Below are 20,459 nucleotides of genomic sequence, written 5' to 3'. Positions count from 1 at the left end.
CTATTAAATTGGAAAGGAAATGTAAGTTACTAGACATAAAACTGTGTTTTCTCTGTATATTCTTAGTATTTTCCAAAATAAATTGGATTTTAGCCGATTACATCTTTCTTTAACTGTTATATACGTGAATTGACAACGATGTTCGATTTCCTTTCTCTTTGAAAGAAAAGATAAGAACCGATGATCCATGGAAAAATTTCTGCTACAATTCAAAGAATCAGAGAGTCAGGGCCATAATTCATATCTCGCTTGTGAAGGGTTGATCTCGCTATTTTCTTGCAACGAACGTTTCATCAATTATTTTCTTGTTTTGTTTGTCGCCTCCCTTGGGCAAATGAGTGTTCGCGAAAACTCCCGTCTTCTCGTAGAGAGATGATGGTTTATAGCAATAACTCATTCCCGCGCAGGAAATGCATAGATATATTCTTCAAGCAAAATTCTTTAATAAAATCGTTCTCTACAAACGTATTCTATTAGTCGAATGAGACGCCATGTTAGCAGCGACTCGTATATTTAAAGTAAAAATAGCGTTATCGTGCCGGCGATGACCTTTACCACAGTATGTAAAATTCCACCAACCGACGCGACGCTCTGTTAGGTCTATACCGTGCTGCCATTCATCGGTAAACGTCCTAAATCCCTTTCAGAGCTCCTACGATCACGGACTACCTGGCACGTTTCCGACTATTCAGCCTAACCGTCCAACCGACCGAGTTTTTCCACGACGCGACGGTTAATTCATTGAATTAAGGTGAACGCCGTCGAGGCGAGTAATTGCAGAGAGACGCATAAACGGCATGGCGTTTCGATTAATTATTTGAGCCGAGTCGAGGGGTTCGTATACGCCAGGCACCCGCCGAATAACGAGATTATTAATTAGCTCGGGATTCCGAGGAGCTGAGATACTTAACAGCCATGACGAGCCGTCATAGTGCAACCTGAACATTCTCGCGATCCCGACTCTTCCGCTCTGATATTGATTCGCTGTGTGATCCTGCCTCAATTTTTAGACAAAACTTTTAATATCGTAGAAACGACATATTATTAATCAGAAATTCTTAATGTTCCGAAATTGCAAAGATCGTATGTACTTCAGGAAAAAATATAATTATTCACAATAATGCCAACTGCGAACAATTTGTTTCATACGAAACCTCGGGACGTTATTAAGATCTACACAACGATCAAATAAAAAAAGTAAGGGACGAAAAAGCTTTTTCTAATTCTCCTTTTCATCCAGCGCCAATCTTTTGTTTTTGCACAGGAAGTTTACGTTCTCTGTTCCATTTCTCTACTTCAAAAAATGTACAACTAACGAAACGATATGTGGTTGTGTACATACAAATATTCTGAATTTACAGCTTTGTAAAGGATAAAGTATCAATACTACATCTTTTACCACCGAAATATATTAATTTGCATTGATTTAGGTTGTAACAAGTAATCGATTAATATCGGAACAAATAATGATTCCTACCAATTATACCGTAATTTAAAGGATAATTGTAACGGAAAAACTGAAGAATCGAATAACGCGAACATTTCGGAACATTTTTTTCCGAAACATTTCGCCGATAGTATACACGTAGATACAAGAGTTTAAAACACGTTAAAAGATTTTCAATGCCGATAAACTGTCGGTTATTCACATTGTTTTTTCCTGCCATATTGCCGTACATTTTTTCTGGTTTGAATTCGCGAAACACGTAACGAGCAGGAATACGTATAGCACGAATTTTCCGTGAACTGAAATTACAGCAGAGGTATATACGCAACGATAGAACGTGGCACGAGCCGAAAATTATCGTAACGTGAAAATTGTTCAACGAGTGTTAATGCTCGTTAACGATACCGCGCGAAAGATTAAACACGACGACATGACGCGACGCGACAAATCGTCAAATATTTCTTGTTACAGGGAAATAGATTTGCTGTTTGAATTACAGGCTGATATTTTCGAGTTGAAGATTTTCTCGAATCTATGATATAGTATTTATTACCTCGCTCCCTATTTTGAAACGATAAATGAAATTTTTATTTATTGTTTGATTCCATTGAAACTTGTATAGAATACTCCAACCTATGTAGTGACAAAAGTTAAGGCTGTGAAGTTGAAGAAGTTTGTTATACTACCGAGCAACAACTCCAGCACACTTCCACATTGAATATTTTTGAAAATATGTGAATTAACTTCCTGTTTTCAATGAAACCGATCGGACAGTATAAGAGTTTGTCAGAATGGCTATTCAAACAAAGTGAAATTTTTATGTATTTGATGAAAGGCAAAGCTCGATCAAACTCAATTTTCTAGTGAAATTTTTACAACTATAAATTTTGACTATGAATATTTTTTGTCCTATGAATATTCGAATATTTAGTTTGCAAATGTAGGATGTACGAAGTTATTAATCCATTACAGTAACCAAATGGCTCTCGCAATTTGTTCTCTAGTTGAAAATTGAGTTCGAGGAAGATGATTAAGCGGAAAATACAATGTTTGTAAAAGAAGCAAAAATAAAAAAATGTTGCTTAATTTTCTCTAAATTGATTACATTTCAGCGTAAGTATATTAAACCTTTTCGTTTACATTTCGATGTACCAACATTCTCCGTTTTCTTGACTTTAATTAATGTTTCTTGCATGGAGGAAACATCCGTGACTTAGCGCAGCAAACATAACACGCTTCGCAACAAACACCTGAATTATAAATTAATTTGAAACGTCAACGGATAACAACGTACCGGTGAAAAGTTACTACGATGCACTTAGAAGTTGTTGCACCCCGAGTTGTATTCAGCCGAGCTAGTTAGCGTTTATTAAATTTAATTTCCAATAAGGTCCAATCTCTGGAACCTTTGCTTTTATTCGTACTCTGAAGTTTTTCTAAAATTTAAAATAGTCTATTCGTCTAATTTCAAGTGCTTCCTATCATAGAAGTAATTTTAATTCTATAGCTATAGTATTTAATTATAGCTTCAATCATAACTATGAAAAGTGCAGAAAGTCGTAATTTGCTCAAGACAACATTGCAGAAAAAGTATTAGGGTACAAGAAAATCAAGTAACCGTAGTTAAGGACTTTTACCAAGCATAGATAGGATACCCTGGTTAATGAACAAGCAAGTTTCGTATGCTACTTGCAGACGGTGTAAGTTGCAAATTCATCGAGGTTACGAGTTTGATAAACACTCGAGAAACGATCGAAAGTTGCTATTTAATAAGTTGGCTTCATGGTATAGAGCTATAAACGGATATTCTAGTTTCTTCAGCATAAATGATTATATTTGCCAGCCCTATAAATTTATCGTTACGACATAATAGCAACATGATGCGAATTAATCAAATTTTAAATAAAAAATTACTCCACAAATTATAAAGATTTACAAAATTTACCGCTCCATCTTAGCGGCCGAAATAAATTACCCACATTTATTTTAAACGAACGTCGATGATTCGTCACCGACGATATTAATTTTCTCCTTCGGCGTTCTAATATTTTGCTTCACAACCGTTCCTGGGATTTCGTCTTAAAGCTCGTGATTCATCATTCGAGCATTCCTATCCACTTTCGGGATCGTGATTTATCGTTACGGAAGAAGACGCAAGGCCCGGCCATAGTCTCGTTGAATTATCGTTGCACGTGTCGCTGCATCTTGGTTAGTTGGCGACGTTGCATAGATTCTCACGAGAAATCGAGCGTGCGATCGAATTGATATCTTGCGGCTGACCGGAACTCAGAACTCGCTTCGAAGAAGTCGATTCACCAACGATCAATAAAACGACTTTTGTCAGCGTTTCCTGATCAGCTCGTTTTATATCTATTCGATTTAAACGGAAAGCGTAGGTTGCTGTATAATATCAAAAATAAAGTAATTTACCTACTGACAGGACATTCAAACAGGACAAATAAAGTACGAAGGTAAGTTAGTAATAAAAGAGAAAAATATACTTAATATCGAACATTGAAACGAAACGATAAACTATAGTTTGAGATAAGCTTAGTCGAGCAAAGCAATTTGCATTCGTTAATGTCCAACATCCACAACCCTATGTTCCCTAACGTGAAATTATTCAACCCTAAACACGACCCTTTTTAGTTGCCTTGTACAACAAACGCAGGGGGTACAGTGGATGAATACTCCCTATCTACAGGGAAAGGAAGTTAATTCGACGATTAATCAATCATTTGAATGATATCCTGTTAGCTACCCCAAAATTGGCGTACAGCTTATCATACTTATAAATTTATTCATAGAGTTGAAAGGAATATTTGTCTTAAAAAAGTATCTACCGTACTATTAATTATGGTGTCAAGAATATAGGGAACTTTTTAATTGTTATAATGAATAAATTTATAATGAATATTGTTATTGTTGTTGTTGTTGTTATTTTATTATCAACGGGTTGGCCTCTTTTTTATACATAAACGAAATATTGCAAGGTGTAAAATTAATGCTAATATAATAATGTTTGTAGACAGTGTAATATGACAACAAATATGTAATTTGTAATTAAAATGAAAAAAAACAAGCTGTTAGAACCTGTTGTCTCGTATTAGAAACAAAGACGTACAAAAGTATAAAAAAGAAAATCGGAAAACGTAAGATCCCATTCGGAAAAGCAGGTACGACTAATTCAATCGGCGTGCAATTGGAGATAGCGATAGCATTTCGCACGGATAGGATGTATCTTTATAGTCTAGGAATATAACCAACCTCTCGATTTCCTTTCGTAGAATACGTTTTTATCTCTAGCGGCAAGAAACGGATAATGCGAGACGATGTTCATAAAAGGCAACTGCTGCGACCAGATACCCGTTCGTTCGATTCTCTTCTTCGGATGAAATGGTGCGGCGCGATGAAAACAAACCTACGGTCGAACAGCGAAGAAAATTGGAAAAGTATTGTTCCTATTTTTGAACGTGGGATCGGTAGTGGGTTCATTCTTGCGAAATAACGAGTCGTTAAAGGGTTATTTCGGATTTTGGTTCGACACTGGACACTCATTACCGCACTGCGCGGGGAGGTGCCAGCGATTACTTGGCGATTTCTGTTCAACGAACGTACAACGTTTCGACAGCTATTGCTTCACTCTGTTTGAATTAACGTCGTCGAGTATTCTCTCCTTTTCTCTGCTAATTGTGTAGCAATGACGTTTCGTTCTTCTTCCCCTGTTTCTCTTTTTAGAATGGATAGTATCGCGTTGATTCTTTGCCGAACGGCTATTCTGAATTGTAATATTCTACTATCTGATTGATTTAGAAAATAAGGGAATCATTTTTGAAATCTATGTATGTGAGTTTGTAAGGTAAAGTATAGTTGAGAGGCAACGAGTCGATCTGTCTCTATCGGTCCATATGTTTATGTTTTACGAAACACGTTTGAAAAGGATACGTGATACGCCACGTGGAAACATCCACGTGGAATACAAATGCGTGAGATAGTAGTCAAGGAACGACGGAGGATGTTTGCCTGATCGGGTAGCAAGGAAGCTCATATCTCTGTAGAAGCTCATATCTCATACGATGACGAACAGACAATATCGAATCGAATTGGAGATCGGCTGAATATATTAGAAATAGGGACAGTGAAAAGTAGTTCAATTATATAATTAAGAAATATAAACCATTGTAAAACGTATTACATATTTCTTAGAAGTTGCTCGACAAAGTACAGTTTGCGCATGAAAATAACTTAAGACTGAGCGGAAATAATGAAATAAACACATAATAAACACATAAATAAATAATGATAATGGTAATTAATGATAATCAGTGGCTATGCTATAGCGATTAACACTGTTTTCGTGTACCTTGATCTTTCATTGGCTATTCATTGGGAATAACCAACTTCTCTTTAACGAATTCTCAATTTACTGATAAATGGTTTAATGTATTTCAAAACTTGCATATTTCAAAATCGTGACGGTGTATCGAAGAACACATAAATACATGTATACTGTGTTCTGTTATTCGGAACGTGTTTATTTGACAGCATATATTATATTATCATATAAATGTGGTTATTATTGTAATAAGTTATGGTCTTTATAATATGTATGCAAACAACATAATAACTTCAGAAGGCTTCTAATAATTATATTAATAATACGTAATTATTATATTTCGATAAGTACGATTTACCGATAAAAATTTTATTATGTTAGTAAAAGTTATTACCGCATGAATTACAGTGGAAATACCAAAAAGAATTATATTGAAAACTGAATACAGCACAGTAATTCTTGACAATTTTCTTTTTCATCTGTTATATCATGTATTGCTATGCTCGTTTTTCTGTTCCGAAATTGTAAAAGTTACTTTACCACTTCTCTTGATAAATTATAGGTACTTATATGTCTGTTCGCACAGTGACGTTGATTTAACTCTCTTGTAATGAAGAGTAGAATGAAATTTTTAATTTTCACAGTGCGGGGTTACGAATTCACTACATTCTCGCGAACCGAGGAATGCTATTTAATATCTTCATTCGCCTTTACTTCGTCAAGGAATATGGTTATGTTCCTTTTGGAGAGGAATATTTGCGCAACAGAACGTATTTGACAAATAGGCAAAATTTTGAAAAGTTTAGTAGACAAAGTTTCATCAGATGCAAAAGATCAAAATCTAAAAAAAGCCATCGACTTGATTGATACATTTCAATTCGACGAGTCTATCGAATCGCTCGCAAGTTCACAAATCTGCGATCGGAGCTCGGTTATCAAAGAACCGATCTCTTTCACGTTTTTCTTGGCTCGTTCGTCGAATTCCGATCGAGCCATACGAAACACTAAATGCACCACGTGTCTTCGAGAGATCGATCAACGTCGTGTGGCTACGCCTCACTACGTTCTACCCCGTTAAATCTCGGTAAAAACCAACTGGAAATTCAATAAGATTATCCGGCGAGCTGTATTCAGATCAAGAATGTTTCGGTATGCAGGAAGTCTGCTCAATTTCTGAACGTTCCACCAACTATTCCCAAGATACGGTCCTGACAGGAGCTACCTGTTGATTTAACCAAGCCATCCAGGTAACTCACGCTACCTTATGAACTACGTATATACTTACGCGGCCAGACTTGCTTATCTTATCTGTATACAGACTTCTTATTCGTTAGCGTTTTTATCTGGTACAGGGATGCGATTTTACACTACATTTAAAACCAACTTTTGTGTTATCGATCCTGATGCCACCCTACCACCTCCTCTTCACGATTAAACATTGAACATTTTGCTCTGTGCTACACTCGTGCGTTATTCAGTGGATCATCTTTCTGGCTTTTTTCTCGATCAGTTAATGACACCGATATAGGAGGAAACGAGTGTCAGGTGATGCATCAAAGGATGCAATTTTCAGTGAGAATTTTCCATTTAGCGGCAAGTATCAAGGAAGCGTCTCCTTCCAAATGGATGTTTACATCGGAAAGAATGGTGTTTTTGTCTTTTTTCGATAATCTAATGAAAATAGTACTTGAAAAGATTGTTGAGAAAATGTATCTATTTTCAGTAATGTAGGAACCCCTTTTCTCACAAAATATTAATTTTCCTAAATGCGCCCTAAATTAGGAACAGTTAATGATTTAATTACAGTTTAGTCATATTTTACACATGTTGGAACACATATCCAAACGCACTGAAGATCGTGCTGCATGTAAACGTTCTTCCATCTGCTGACCTTTAGATCGTACATTCTCTATTACAAAATCGATGCACACCTTAAATGTCATCTCCCCATTAATCGAGTTTCAATCCAGCTCTGTTAGAATATCACTGGCTTTAATATCGATTGCAACAAGCGTGGAATTGAGAATGTTGCTAATTGAAACCTCTCATTTATGCCCTTCGCAATAATAGTAATTTAATAGACGAAATAAATTCTACACGAATATGAATTTAATATTCGTTAAAATTTGTAATAAAGAGAAAATAAAAAAATTTTCAAATGTAACGTGTGACATACGTATGTTGAAACTTTGACATTATATAGATAATTAAATATTTTAGAATCAAAGAAGAATTCGATGTAATATAATATGTTTTCTATCGTCTCTAAAATTATAAGAAGGATATTACAGAAATCACTGATGACTAGCAGAAAAAAATCTATAGCCCAAAGGGAAAAGAAAAGAGATGCTGAGAACTACGAGGGAAAAGGCATCAACACTCTTACAGATTTTTAATATAGACACAGGTCGTTTTACTTTTTTCGCAGAGCCTAAAGGGACACTTTGCTCGACGTCGTCACAAAGCGTTTCGCATCGGATATTTTTATCCCAGGCTAGGAACGATATTGCGCAATCGATAGTGAATCAGAGCATGTTAATGTTTCTTTCGAGAAGGTCTGACTCGCGATTAGCATGGTTAGTTTCCGAAATTTCGAGCGATCTCCTCCTCGTCTCAACTCGTTTCCACTAGAGACTCCTAGCCTCTCTATCCTTACCTTATCATCCAAACTCAATCCGGATTATTCAGGTTGTCTACGTTTGTCACTCATACCGGGTCAATGTCGTTTAATCGACCACGACGACTGGAAGCTAACTCGATGAGAATTTCAATTGAAATCTCGATGTATCGGATAATACAGTCCTACTCTCAGCAATAGATCAAAAATCAATTAAGAGAGCAATTGCTATTCGTAAAATAGGAACGTTCGCCAAAAAATTGACAGTACCGATAAAAAAGAACGAGAATTTATAGTCTAGATGACGTTTGCAGTTTACCTAGTTTGCAAAGAATGATTCTAGGTTTTGTTGATGGAAATCTGAAAAGTGTTCTATTTTCAAGTTATGCCTCGATATACAATTGATTCTTCGTGTTTTTGGGTTTGAGATGGGAAGATATTGCAAATTAGTGTTTTATAATGTTTACATTATAAGTACATAAAACGAAGGAAAGGTAATTAAAAATCTATTTAAGAGATCCACATCGTTTACGAAATTATATTGTACGCCGTTAATTGCTTCGTACTTTGAAGATTAAAATGTATATGTAGTCATATATAATATACACGATATACATAGTTGCTAATTAAAAGTTGTACTTTGTTGCTTTGAATGTGTCTTAGTGTAATTTAGAATTATCGAGTGTAGACATTAATTCAGGGCTTTTACATTAAATTATTTGTGACTCTGGTTTTAACTGAAATATTTTCCCGTCATTTTATGATGATGCAGTACCAGCCTTCACAGTTACTAAACACACGATGATAACTGATCAAAAATAAAAGGCAGTTAGTAAACACAATTGCGTCTGACAAGATTCATATTTGACATTGTCTTCTGTTTGCCTTTCAATTGTAAAACGCTGCTGCCGAAGTCGTAGAAATGATTTGTTCCATTTTGAGTGAAGGTGCAGTGACACATAAAACCGTTAAGAAATGGTACTGAAGATTTCGGAGCGACAAATTTGATCTTTCTTATCGAGCACGATTCGACCAACCAAAAATATTTGAGGACGAAAAGGTTGAGCTGCAGCCGTGTGGAAATTCCGCACAAATTCAACAAGAATGGGTAGCGCAATTTAAGGCAGCACAGGAAGCAATTTGTCATCGAGTGAACAAGGTTAGGTGAGATGACCATATGAGCTTAGTTGGCGTAGCAAAGAACGACGGCATGAGACGCCTTCATTGTTGTTAACAACATTCAAACGGAAGGATTTTTTTACACAAAATTGTAATGTGCCATGAAAAATGAGTATTATATCGCAATCGTAAACAAAAAAAAAGTGTTGGCTCCCTCGGGGAACTGACTCATTCAAATATGAAACCAAATATTTACGAGAAGATACTTTTGTTGTACATTTGGTGGGATATGAAGGGAATAGTGTTCTACGAATTGATCTTACTGGTCACGGAACACGACAAATCACCTTGCAACAAGATAACGCTCGGCTAGACGTTGCAAAAGAGGCGAAAAATATCATTGTTCTTTGGACTGGAAAATCTTCCGGTTTATGCTATTGAGTTGTTATCCATGAACTATCATCTATTCAAATATTCCCAGACTATTTAGCAGATACACACTTCCAATTCTTGTAAGAGATGCAAAAAAGCACTGATGACTTCATTGAATCAAAATCACCATCACTTTTTCATTCAGTGATTCAGCAATTGCCTGGAAGATAGAAGAAAGTAATATTTTGAAGAATAAAGATAGGATGGTTTCTTTCTGAATAAATAATTAATTTATTTAAAAAGCCACCGAATTCATTTCTACATCTAATAAATAATGGTTATTATGGACCGTTTAATAGAACTTGCTTCTCTTTTGATGCATGATGAGCACTTTCCATCGGAATAAAATAATTCCCGTTTCTCCATTCTCTTTGGATTTGATAATTTCGAAATTAGAAGATTTCGCGAAAGAAAAATTCAGGAAGATCTTACGTGATTGAACTTGTCAAATTCGATTGAAATCGGGCAGAGACTGAATCTGCCGAATTAAGGTCGCAATCATATTCCTGGGGTTATGCCATTCGATTATCTTCGTTTCTCTTCCTCTGCGTTTTTCTTAACCTTGCGAAGATGGCGGTTCTAAAAATTCTATTCGAGAGATATAATGAATTTAACCTGTGCTACAATGCCGACTTCTCATATAAAATAGTAAATCACTTCAATCTTGATCTACTTTAAATTTCGAATATTATGGAATATTCTGATATCGCAACGTGCAATTAATTGTTCTTTCGCGTAAAACGCAAATTCTCTGTGTCTGTATTTCAATGAAATGTTAATGTTATTCGACAAGAAACGAGCGAAACAAGTTCGGTGTCGCGGCGCTCTGTGACATTTTTCAATTTTCCATGTTCATAATGTCCACGCAATTGCATCGGTGCCTCGTACAGAGAAAAAGTGAGAAAAAGAGAAAAGAAAACAGGAAAGGAAGGTGACGTATACAAATTGTTATAGGTTTATCGCTATTTTTCTAGTCATTGGATTTGCTGCTGTTTCTTTCATAACTTCCGTTTCCGTTGCCTATCGCATGCACATCATTAAGTTTCGATTTAGCGTGTTGGTACTCAATCTTATCTCGTTCCACAGAATTTCGCTTCGTATCATTTCGTATCATATGGTAATTGCTCGTACGATAACATTGAGCTACTTAACTATAAATGACCCTTGTTGATCAATTAGAAACATTGTGCGACATTTTCTTATATTTAATTGCCTGTATTAAAATCAGTATTTAGCGATTCCATTTATTTGTCGGATAACTAGCACTTAATAATGGGCATCAATAATTAATTCTGTATTGTAGCAGTTCCAAAAATATACAGAGTGGTTGGTAACTGGTGGTACAAGCGGAAAGGAGGTGATTCTACTCAAAAAAAGAAGTCGAAAATATAGAATAAAAATTTCTTTTTTTCATTTTTTTTTTTTTTAATTTTTCCATCGAGACAACGATCTACAGTGAGATCCGTTATAACGAGATGTGATAAAGTGCACGCGTACCAAGCGAAAATTCAAAGTCGATTTTCTCGAAAACAAAGCCTCAAACGAAAAATTTTTATTCTATATTTTCGACTTCTTTTTTCGCGTACAATCACCCCCTTTCCGCTTGTACCACCAGTTACCAACCACCCTGTATATGTATACATACAGAATTAATCACGGGAACATAATACATAAACACATAATATACAGTGACGAGCAGAAGTGTAAACACACTCCGCTGATTTTATGTAAAAGGCGATACTACGACTAATTTTTCAAGTGATCGGTAAAAATTAGGTAACAGTAACTACAAGCTACGTCTGATTAACAAAATGTAACAGTTCATTATCACTAACATTAATGATGTACAGAATATTTTATAATAATTGTGTTTTGATATAATGTTTACAGTTTTAGACGTTTTGTCAGAAACGTTTATGATAGCATGTAAATGCCAGGGAAACGAAACTGTCAATAAGCACTGATTGTTCACTGTTTTGCTGTTCCACACCATTTCGCTGTCAACTGTTCCACACCATTGTTAGATTACTTTTCAGTTTGATATGCTTAATCCAAGATGAAGCCACTGAAGATAAAAAGAACAACAGTTTGATATGCTTAATCCAAGATGAAGCCACTTAGTGGAGATAAAAAGAACAGTATTATTTGTTTGTGTGATAAAGATCTGTCGTTGCGGCAAATTGCAGAGAAATGTGGTGTCAGTCATACGATGGTTGCAAGAATAAGAAAAAAGTATGTTAGTGCGTTTGTTTGTGTGATAAAGGTTTGTCGTTGCGGTAAATTGCAGAGAAATGTGGTGTCAGTCATAGTTGCAAGAATAAGAAAAAAGTATGTGAGTACACCAATTTCTTCACAAAACGGTAGACCGCGACTTATTTCGGATAGAGCAGCACGTGAAATTGCACACTGTATTCGGTCGGATAGTTACAAAACACCAAAAATTGCTGCTCAGGAAATCGAAGTAAGTGCTAGCGAATGGAACATTCGTCGCTCTTTAAAGAGAATTGGTTTACGAGCGAAGGAAAAAGAAAGTAAACCAGCTCTTTCAAACAAAAATATTAAATTACGAAAACAATTTGTTGACACCTATAAAGAATGGACGACCGAAGATTGGAAAAGAGTTATATGGAATGACGAAACAAAAATTAACAGATTCGAATCCGACAGAAGGTCCTGGTATTGGACTTCATCCGAGAATAATGATCAACCAGGTGGTATAAAACAAACTATGAAGTTTAGAGGTGGCTCAATTATGTATTGGGGTTGCTTGACTCTGTTACTGTTACTGTGTTGGGGTGTTGATCCCTTAGTTCGAATCGAAGGTATAATGCGAAAAGAGCATTTATTTGACCATTCTACAAAGTAATTTACCTTCTGTAGTTAATTTTATTGGATATAATGAACGTGAAGTAGTATTTCAACAAGACGGGGATCCTAAGCATACTGCAAAAATAGTTAAAACCTGGTTAGAAAATCAAAATTTTTCTGTGATGAAGTGGCCAGCACAAAGTCCGGATATGAATTCGATCGAAAATTTGTGGTCCATTTTGAAAAGAAGGCTGGCAAAATATAATAATCCACCTTCAGGTGCTCATGAATTATGGAAAAGAACACAACAGGAATGGCACAATATTGAATCACAAATAATTAAAAATTTAATTGACAGTATGCCTTGTAGATTAAAAGCATTAAAAAAAGTAAAGGAAAGTGGACGAAATACTAGGTTGAAACCTTAATTCGACGAGTATAATTAAAGTGCAAAACTGTAAACATGGTTTGAGATGTCCATTTTTGTAAAATGTTCTGTACATTATTAATGAAAATAAACTATTACATTTCGTTAATCAGACGCAGCTTGTAGTTACTGTTACCTAATCTTTACCGGTCACTTGAAAAATTAGTCGTATTATCGCCTTTTACATAAAATCAGCAGAGTGTGTTTAAACTTTTGCTCGTCACTGTATGCTTTGATTAAGAAGGAAGATGGAAGAAAATATCCAAGACAGAATTGCATCGTCCGAAGTGGCACAAATAGATTTAATTCGGTACAAGATTTGTATTGTGATACGATGAATATATTATGATTATAATACGTGTAGAAGAATAAACGTTTTCTTACGCTTCTGAACACATTCCTTCGTTATCCTCTCCGATCGGCAATTACATACTTTGGAAATTGCACGAGCAAATTATTCAAAATTCGAGAACCAGAATGTGGCTTTCGGTACAGGTAAAACGCCGGTGTAAGTTTTTCTTACCTGAAACAGAGAAGATTAGAACAGATTAAAATTACGTAAAAATTAATTATTGACCTCTAAATTAAGAAGAGAATAATTTGTCACTGTTCAACAATCGAGTTAAATCTATTATTTATGGTTACGTTACTCTTCTAGTTCTTTGTTATTCGCTCTTGTCTACAAATAATTATTCGCAATTTAAACAATTAAAACAGTAACGCGAAATTTTAACGTCGTGGTCAAGGTTCTGAAGCATAGCTAAATTATTTTACAAACAAAGCACAATTCAATTTACGGTTATTAGAAATCCGTGCAATTAATGGCTGTTTGTAGGGAAAGTTTCAGGGAAGTAAAAATTTGGTGAGTGGTTTTGTAACTCGTATTTTTCGAACTCAAAAAAATTTTAAGCGCCGCCTGGAGAAACAGGCAAAGCAACAAGCGAAGAAAAGAGAGAGTTGCCACACGAAGTTAATTTTAAACTTTACTCGAGACATTGTAACATGAATACTTCATCATTCTCTTCCTTCATTCTCCTCCTTTTTCTTTTTCTTCCATCACATCCAATTGTGGCAAAATCTTACTTTACGATATAAATTATAACGTGTCTCTTACTGCTTTACGGTACTCATAATATTCTCAATGTTTTACGGAAATATAGATTTTTCTCTGGAGAAATTACTGTTATAAGAGTTTTATAATACTACTGAAATTTCAATATCCATTTGTGAGAAATAGGTTATACTGCGCTAAAAATTTATTTGCGATCACACACACTATTTATTCTGGCAAGGCTTCTATTTCCGAATGTTTTTGTTTATAGTAACGCAGAAGAGGATCATCGAATATACACACAAAATTACACTTATTTATGTATAAATGACCTTTTAAGAAATACATGACATATCAGATATTTCTGAACGTTGTACAGTGCTTGAGAACGTCAGTAGTAAAATCACACTGTAGTCAGACATGCTTACTATGTATCTATATAATAGGTACAAGAATTTTTTAATTCAAATATTTTAATTTACAGTAAACTCTGTTGTATAATTTGTAATAACAAAGATAAAATAATTAAATATCGCAATGACTGACACATCAAACGCAACCAATGTAAATCAAGGCCCAAATCAGGTTGACAAACTGCACCGTTCCTTTACGACATCGCCTACTTATACTATTTCCATTTGTCTCGACTCTAAGAGGATGAACAGCGATCCGGAGAAACGTGAAAAAGGTATAAAATTTTTGAGAACTGCATATCACGAATACGACTACCAGATTCGAGGCTATAACTTGGAAGCCAAGCAGGCATACGCTTTTATTTCTCTGGCGGCATAAATTTCATTTTCGCGATTCGAATTCGCAGCGTATCGGTACGAAAGAAATCTCGTTTGGTTCGATTCTACGGTAACGGTTTGACTATTCCATAAAACTTGTACGTATGGATGGCACGATAATGTGCGAGTGACACCTTGCGTGGGATCGTTCATGAAACGCCATACCTTTTTTCTGGAGTTTTTCGAACGGCAAGTGGAAGAGGCGGAAAAAATGCTCTCCCCTTTGAAAGGGGGAGTGAAACGCGTAAAACGTTTCTCCTTCGGGCAACTTTGGATCTTGTGTCGAGTTTTTCTGCCTTTTTCCTACGGCTTTCTGCCTGGCAAATCGTTTCGAAAGCACTAACCGGAACTCGGGCAAGTTTACAGCTGAGAGTACGCGCGCGCGCAGATTTCTCAATGCGTTTCAAACTTGAATGATTCGCATGTGCTGATTTGTATCAAATTTTTGGAACGATGCAAATTCTGTTTATCGCTGTAGTTATACAATCTTTTGTTTGGGGACTGGCATTACAGGAGTAAAAAATTAATACGTGACATTCTTTCACTAATTTCGAGATTTCGAAAAACGGAACTAACGTAACAAGCATAAGGCGGCCAACGTTCGAATACGAGATGAGACTTTTGGTGGACGAAGCTGAGGGTAAAAGTAGCAGAGGCGATGTTCGATACGCCGGGGTAGTAGAAAATCGGGGAAATGTCAATCAGTCGGAAAACGCTTGCGGATTACCGTGGGATCGGTTGGAAATGAGTCCCGTTTCCCTCAGCATCGTTGCATTCTTCAATTTCAGCCTTTCTCCGCCATTCTCTCTCTTATTCAATCCCTTCCATCTTCACCACTCATCCCCTCGGTGTTCACATTCCCGCTCCTTTAGTTTTATTTCGCGTAACGGCTCCTTTTATATTTCGTTCGTTTGCCTCCGCGGAAGTTTCTCGTTTTGCTGTGGGGATAAAGTTTACTGTGGTAGCTCCAAGAAGACCAAGTCGCTGCAAATAAAGGAAGCTCCGTCGCGAGTAAATCTTCCGGTGTTATTCGAATGAATGACATCGTTGCTTCGTTCGATCGTCGCGTCGGTGGATCAACTACCGCCACGCCGACTTTTATTTCTTTCCTCTTTTCTGTGCGTTTTAAGCCTCCTTTTTCTGGCAACCAATCAGGATGAACGTGTTTTATAGTGATTTCAGTTAATCGAATATCGTTATGATTTCGCGTCAAATAGATTTGGAGAGCTTGTCACGGTTGATATTTGATTGAAGAATTTTCTAACGTAAAACAATTCTGAGAGTCTATTTAAAATTTGTAACATTTATAAAATGCATATTGATTTGTTGATGTAATTTTCTTCCTCCAAAATAGTGAGATTAAATTTGTTTATTTTAAATATTCCTCTCGATGTTCAATTTTCAACGACATCGTAGTAGCGGTTTATCAATTTTCCATGGATTTCAACGTGTTATTCCAATTTCTATCGCTGCTTGTCGAGCTTCGAGACACTAATTAACCGATCCGGCGAAGTTAGTCTCCCCGTGAAAGAAGTTTTGACAGTATTCGTTTCGAAGATTTCAAACAAGTTCGGATGAACTCGACGCTAGGATGGTCTTTCCATGCTGCTCGCGAAAAGATTCCGAGAAGATAAAGAGAGGAAATCAGCAAAATGGGATAAGTTGAGAAAGAGTACAAAAGAAAGAGCATAAATAGATAGAAAATTATGTCGGAGGTAGGAAAGATTACGTTGGGAAAGTCAAGTGAAGATCATGTTTATGGTAGGCTTCAATAATTTAAACGCTCTCTCCAAAAATATTTGTAATTGTTCGACCGACGAAGATTTTTCCTCAAAATCGTATCGTATTTAAGAATTTGCACTGTGTAATTCTCAAATTTTTAATTCTAAAATTATCTTTTAAAATTTAAGAGATCAAGAGGACTTCTCTATTGAACTGCCATTAAATCTACGACGAAATTCAAGTAAGATAGGTTCTATGCAAGATAAGAACCAACTAAAATATGATTCGAACTCGAAACTTTTCAACAAGTTTGCGTGCCACATTGCGGATTCCAAGAACGTAGTAGCTCTTCTTTTCCATTTTTCTGGCATGATTCTTCGGACGTCGAAAAGGAATATGATAGGTTATGGGTAGCACGGTTTGAACTGCAGTAAAAATTGCGCACGGTGAAGGGTGTATTGGGAGGAGCTGCCAACCAACACGAAATCGAACGAAAAAATGAAGAAACTCGGAGAAAAGAAAATTGCTGACGATACCGTTGTGCAATGAGAACATGTTTGTTACGATCGTACGTTACGATGTTAGTGACGATCTTTCGGAGGAAAAAACTAACGAAAAGATGGACACGATACACCCAGATGGAATCGATGAATCGATCCAAAATTGGTAGAAATTAAGGTGATAATAAAATTTATCAAAAAATTTACTTCATGAAATTTAATTTATCAAAAATTTTATCGAGAATATCAAAAAATTATTTTAGAAGATATTCGTCAATACCTTTTACTTTCCAATATATTTAAGGATACCTGGAAATTGAGATCCGTAGAAACCTTTGTTAAAGAACGAGGCAAAGCTATACGATAAATAAAGCACCAAGCTGTTTTTGCAGCAAACAGTACTTTATCAAATCGATGATACAAGTTTCAGAAGTCAATGATGGAATTTTACAGTTGTAAATTTAGGGTTTAGCAGTACTCAAGAACTTAATTTTTTTAACTATCGCAGGATAAAAGTGACTGACTTGAAAAATGGTCTTATAAATCAGTAACGATCTCCGATTCTGCTTATGCTACGGAATATAAAAATCTCTTCCAAACTTTACCTTTAAACATTCTTCAAACCATCAATCATCCATCTATAAAGCTATATATCACCGAACTCGCTATGTCGGCTTCTATCGCCGTACGAAAGTCTGTTATAAATTAAATGTCATGTCCTAAAACCTTTTTTCATCGTTACTATTTTATAACTGGAATAATATTAATTTTATTTTCTCAGTCTTACTTGTCCAACTTGCAATTTTGTTCGATCTCTTTTAAAGCGTCGTTACTTTTAATTTCTAAAATCTTTTCTTCGACTTTTACGCGTTCTGAAAAAGAAGAATCGGGTAAAAACGATGAAAACATAATATTCACGAAAGCAAGCAACGGAGCAGTTACTTATCCCATAAATTACGTACGAACGACGAAAATGCTTGTGCATCCGTTACTTGGTTGGACGGTGTTAAACGGTAAATTCCAGGAAAAAAACCGTAACAAACCAAGGAACGCTTGAATGGTGGTCCGGTGATTAATTTTGGACAAGCTCTGTAGAACAGCATTAATGGAACTGTCTCTCCATATGTCACTGGATCTTTCCGCATCGTAGTTTACATCGACTTGTCACCTAAAACGAGGTCCGTTTTCGCTATGCAGTTATCATTCACGCAAACATACCTATACAGTACTGTGCAAAAATTTTATACCATTTGCGAGCTGAAAATGATTCGTTTTCGCTATTACTGTTACTATCACTATTACGACTATTTTAACTTTATCCGCACGTGTCTTTCTCTATGTATATCACATTATGAAATATTTAATTGAAGAATCGGTAATTGCCTATAGACAAGTCGATTGTTTTGAAATAATTAACGATTAATTTGGAATAATAAACATAAAAGTAAACGTAAGCGTCTTCTAAACCTATATTTATTCACCGCTATAAAATCAGTAATATAAAATTAAAGAATTTTGTGGAAAACTGTAGGACAGAATCAAGCGAGGAACATATAAAACGAGGAAGAAGGGAGGAAAAAAGAACGACTGTATTGAGAATTTAGGTGGACGGATTCACCGACTGTCCGGATCAATTGGACAGTGGCGAGTATTATTCGGTGTACGGATTCGGGTCCAGGAATTTGCTTCGAAATCCATAAATCTCGGCCGTCCTCTCGTATATGCACCCATTTCTCGTCGTCGTACAACCTCTGTCAACCAACGTTCTCGTTTTCTCCGTTTTCACCCTCGTTCCCGGACACTGTAATCTTTCGCCTCCTTCCTGTGTGCGCCAGACACGATTCCTTTTTCCATCCCCTCGCTCGTTTTTCCCTTGTATTCTTCTCTACCCCGCGTATTGTCGCGCGTACATACCCTCGCCATGTTGTGCTGTTAGCGATTCTTTTTTCTTCCTATGGTCGCTTTACGTGTCTCTCTGATCGTGGTTCAGCCTGGATAATTGAACGCTTCCCTTTTTCAGCCACGTAGGGGAAGTTCTAGGGGACTAGAAAAGAATAGCTAGGGAAAAGCGTTCATGGTGTATTCAGAAAATTTAGTTTATGGTAATCAAGCATTTTTCCGTGTGTCAAGATAAATTACTCGGAATTACTCAAAGAGATATTTTCAATTTTTCCAAGCGCAAACTAACATATTAAGTAATAACAAACACTTCGCTTCGGATGTTTCCCATAGCATCAATTCCCTAATTTGATAGTAGAAAGATAAATCTGTATAAAAAACGAAGAAATAACAAAGACAAGGCAACCAAAAAAAAAAAAAAAAAAAGAAAAAACGGACAAATAACCAAACATTTCATAAATATACACGTGTCAGTGTTGAAACAACTAAAATAGAACAAACTCGTTCGATTGCGGTGTTTTCCACCGGTACGATGAAGAACAGCATGCGTCGATCGGGCTTTCATTATTGTGTGATGATTAAATATTTGCCGATTTGACTGGCGGAAATACCGCGGAGCAAATGAAAAGCTGTTTATCGGATTCCAAGGCTCATCGATCGAAGCGGTTTTTAGATTATTAGATTAAAACACTATTTTTTGCCCAGGGCCGTCTGCAAATTTTCGTCGAGCCGATATTATACGTGGACATATATTGATTGATGTCTATCAACGTTCAATTCCCAGTTGGAATCCACTGTTTTTTATCGTCTCCTTAGCAAATTCTATTTAAACGGTATTCGAATGCTCGCACTTTTTCTATACGATGTGAGTTTATTCAAGAGAATGAAGATATAATATCGAATGATATATTTTTACTCCTTTCTTGTACGATAACAAAAAGTTCTGTATAATTTTGTATAGTTTTATCTTCGTAGCATAATTGCAATAGCAATCGGAGTAGATTTATCGGTGCGTAACAAATGTTCTTGAAGAAAGTATGCTATAAGAAAACTTGAAGAATAATGGGTGAAATTTCGTTTTAACCGGTTTAAAAGCGAAAGAAAAGAGTTTTGGAAGTTATTGCGGTTAGCGACAGACTTTTATTCCGTTTCGTTAAATTTATTAGCATATTCTATAACTTTTGATTGCGTGCGAAAAGACACACACGCTGTAATAAAATGAGACCTATATAAAGCTGAAAAAAAAGAAACATACCGTAACATTTAGGAATATGAAGGTAAGTAATCAGAGATGTTCGCTTGTAATATCA

At 35.9% G+C, this 20,459-nt stretch overlaps 1 protein-coding gene and 1 long non-coding RNA gene across 4 annotated transcripts in view; both read right to left on the bottom strand.

Annotated features, from left to right (window-relative positions):
* LOC100740609 (furin-like protease 1) overlaps positions 1-20,459 on the bottom strand; it is a 220,670-nt gene that overhangs the window by 107,921 nt on the left and 92,290 nt on the right. The gene's annotated exons all lie outside the window — the stretch shown is intronic.
* On the bottom strand, positions 7,717-12,010 carry LOC117151143. Its single transcript, XR_004460843.1, has 3 exons — positions 11,622-12,010; positions 11,396-11,401; positions 7,717-7,726 (listed from the first exon to the last, which is right to left on the bottom strand). It is a non-coding gene; the product is annotated as an uncharacterized LOC117151143 (long non-coding RNA).

The sequence above is a fragment of the Bombus impatiens genome, unplaced genomic scaffold (assembly GCF_000188095.3).
Source record: "Bombus impatiens unplaced genomic scaffold, BIMP_2.2 scf_0095, whole genome shotgun sequence".
In the NCBI taxonomy this organism is placed as follows: Eukaryota; Metazoa; Arthropoda; class Insecta; order Hymenoptera; family Apidae; genus Bombus; species Bombus impatiens.
Note: the sequence above shows the minus strand (reverse complement) of the source record. Positions and strands in the feature narration are given on the sequence as shown.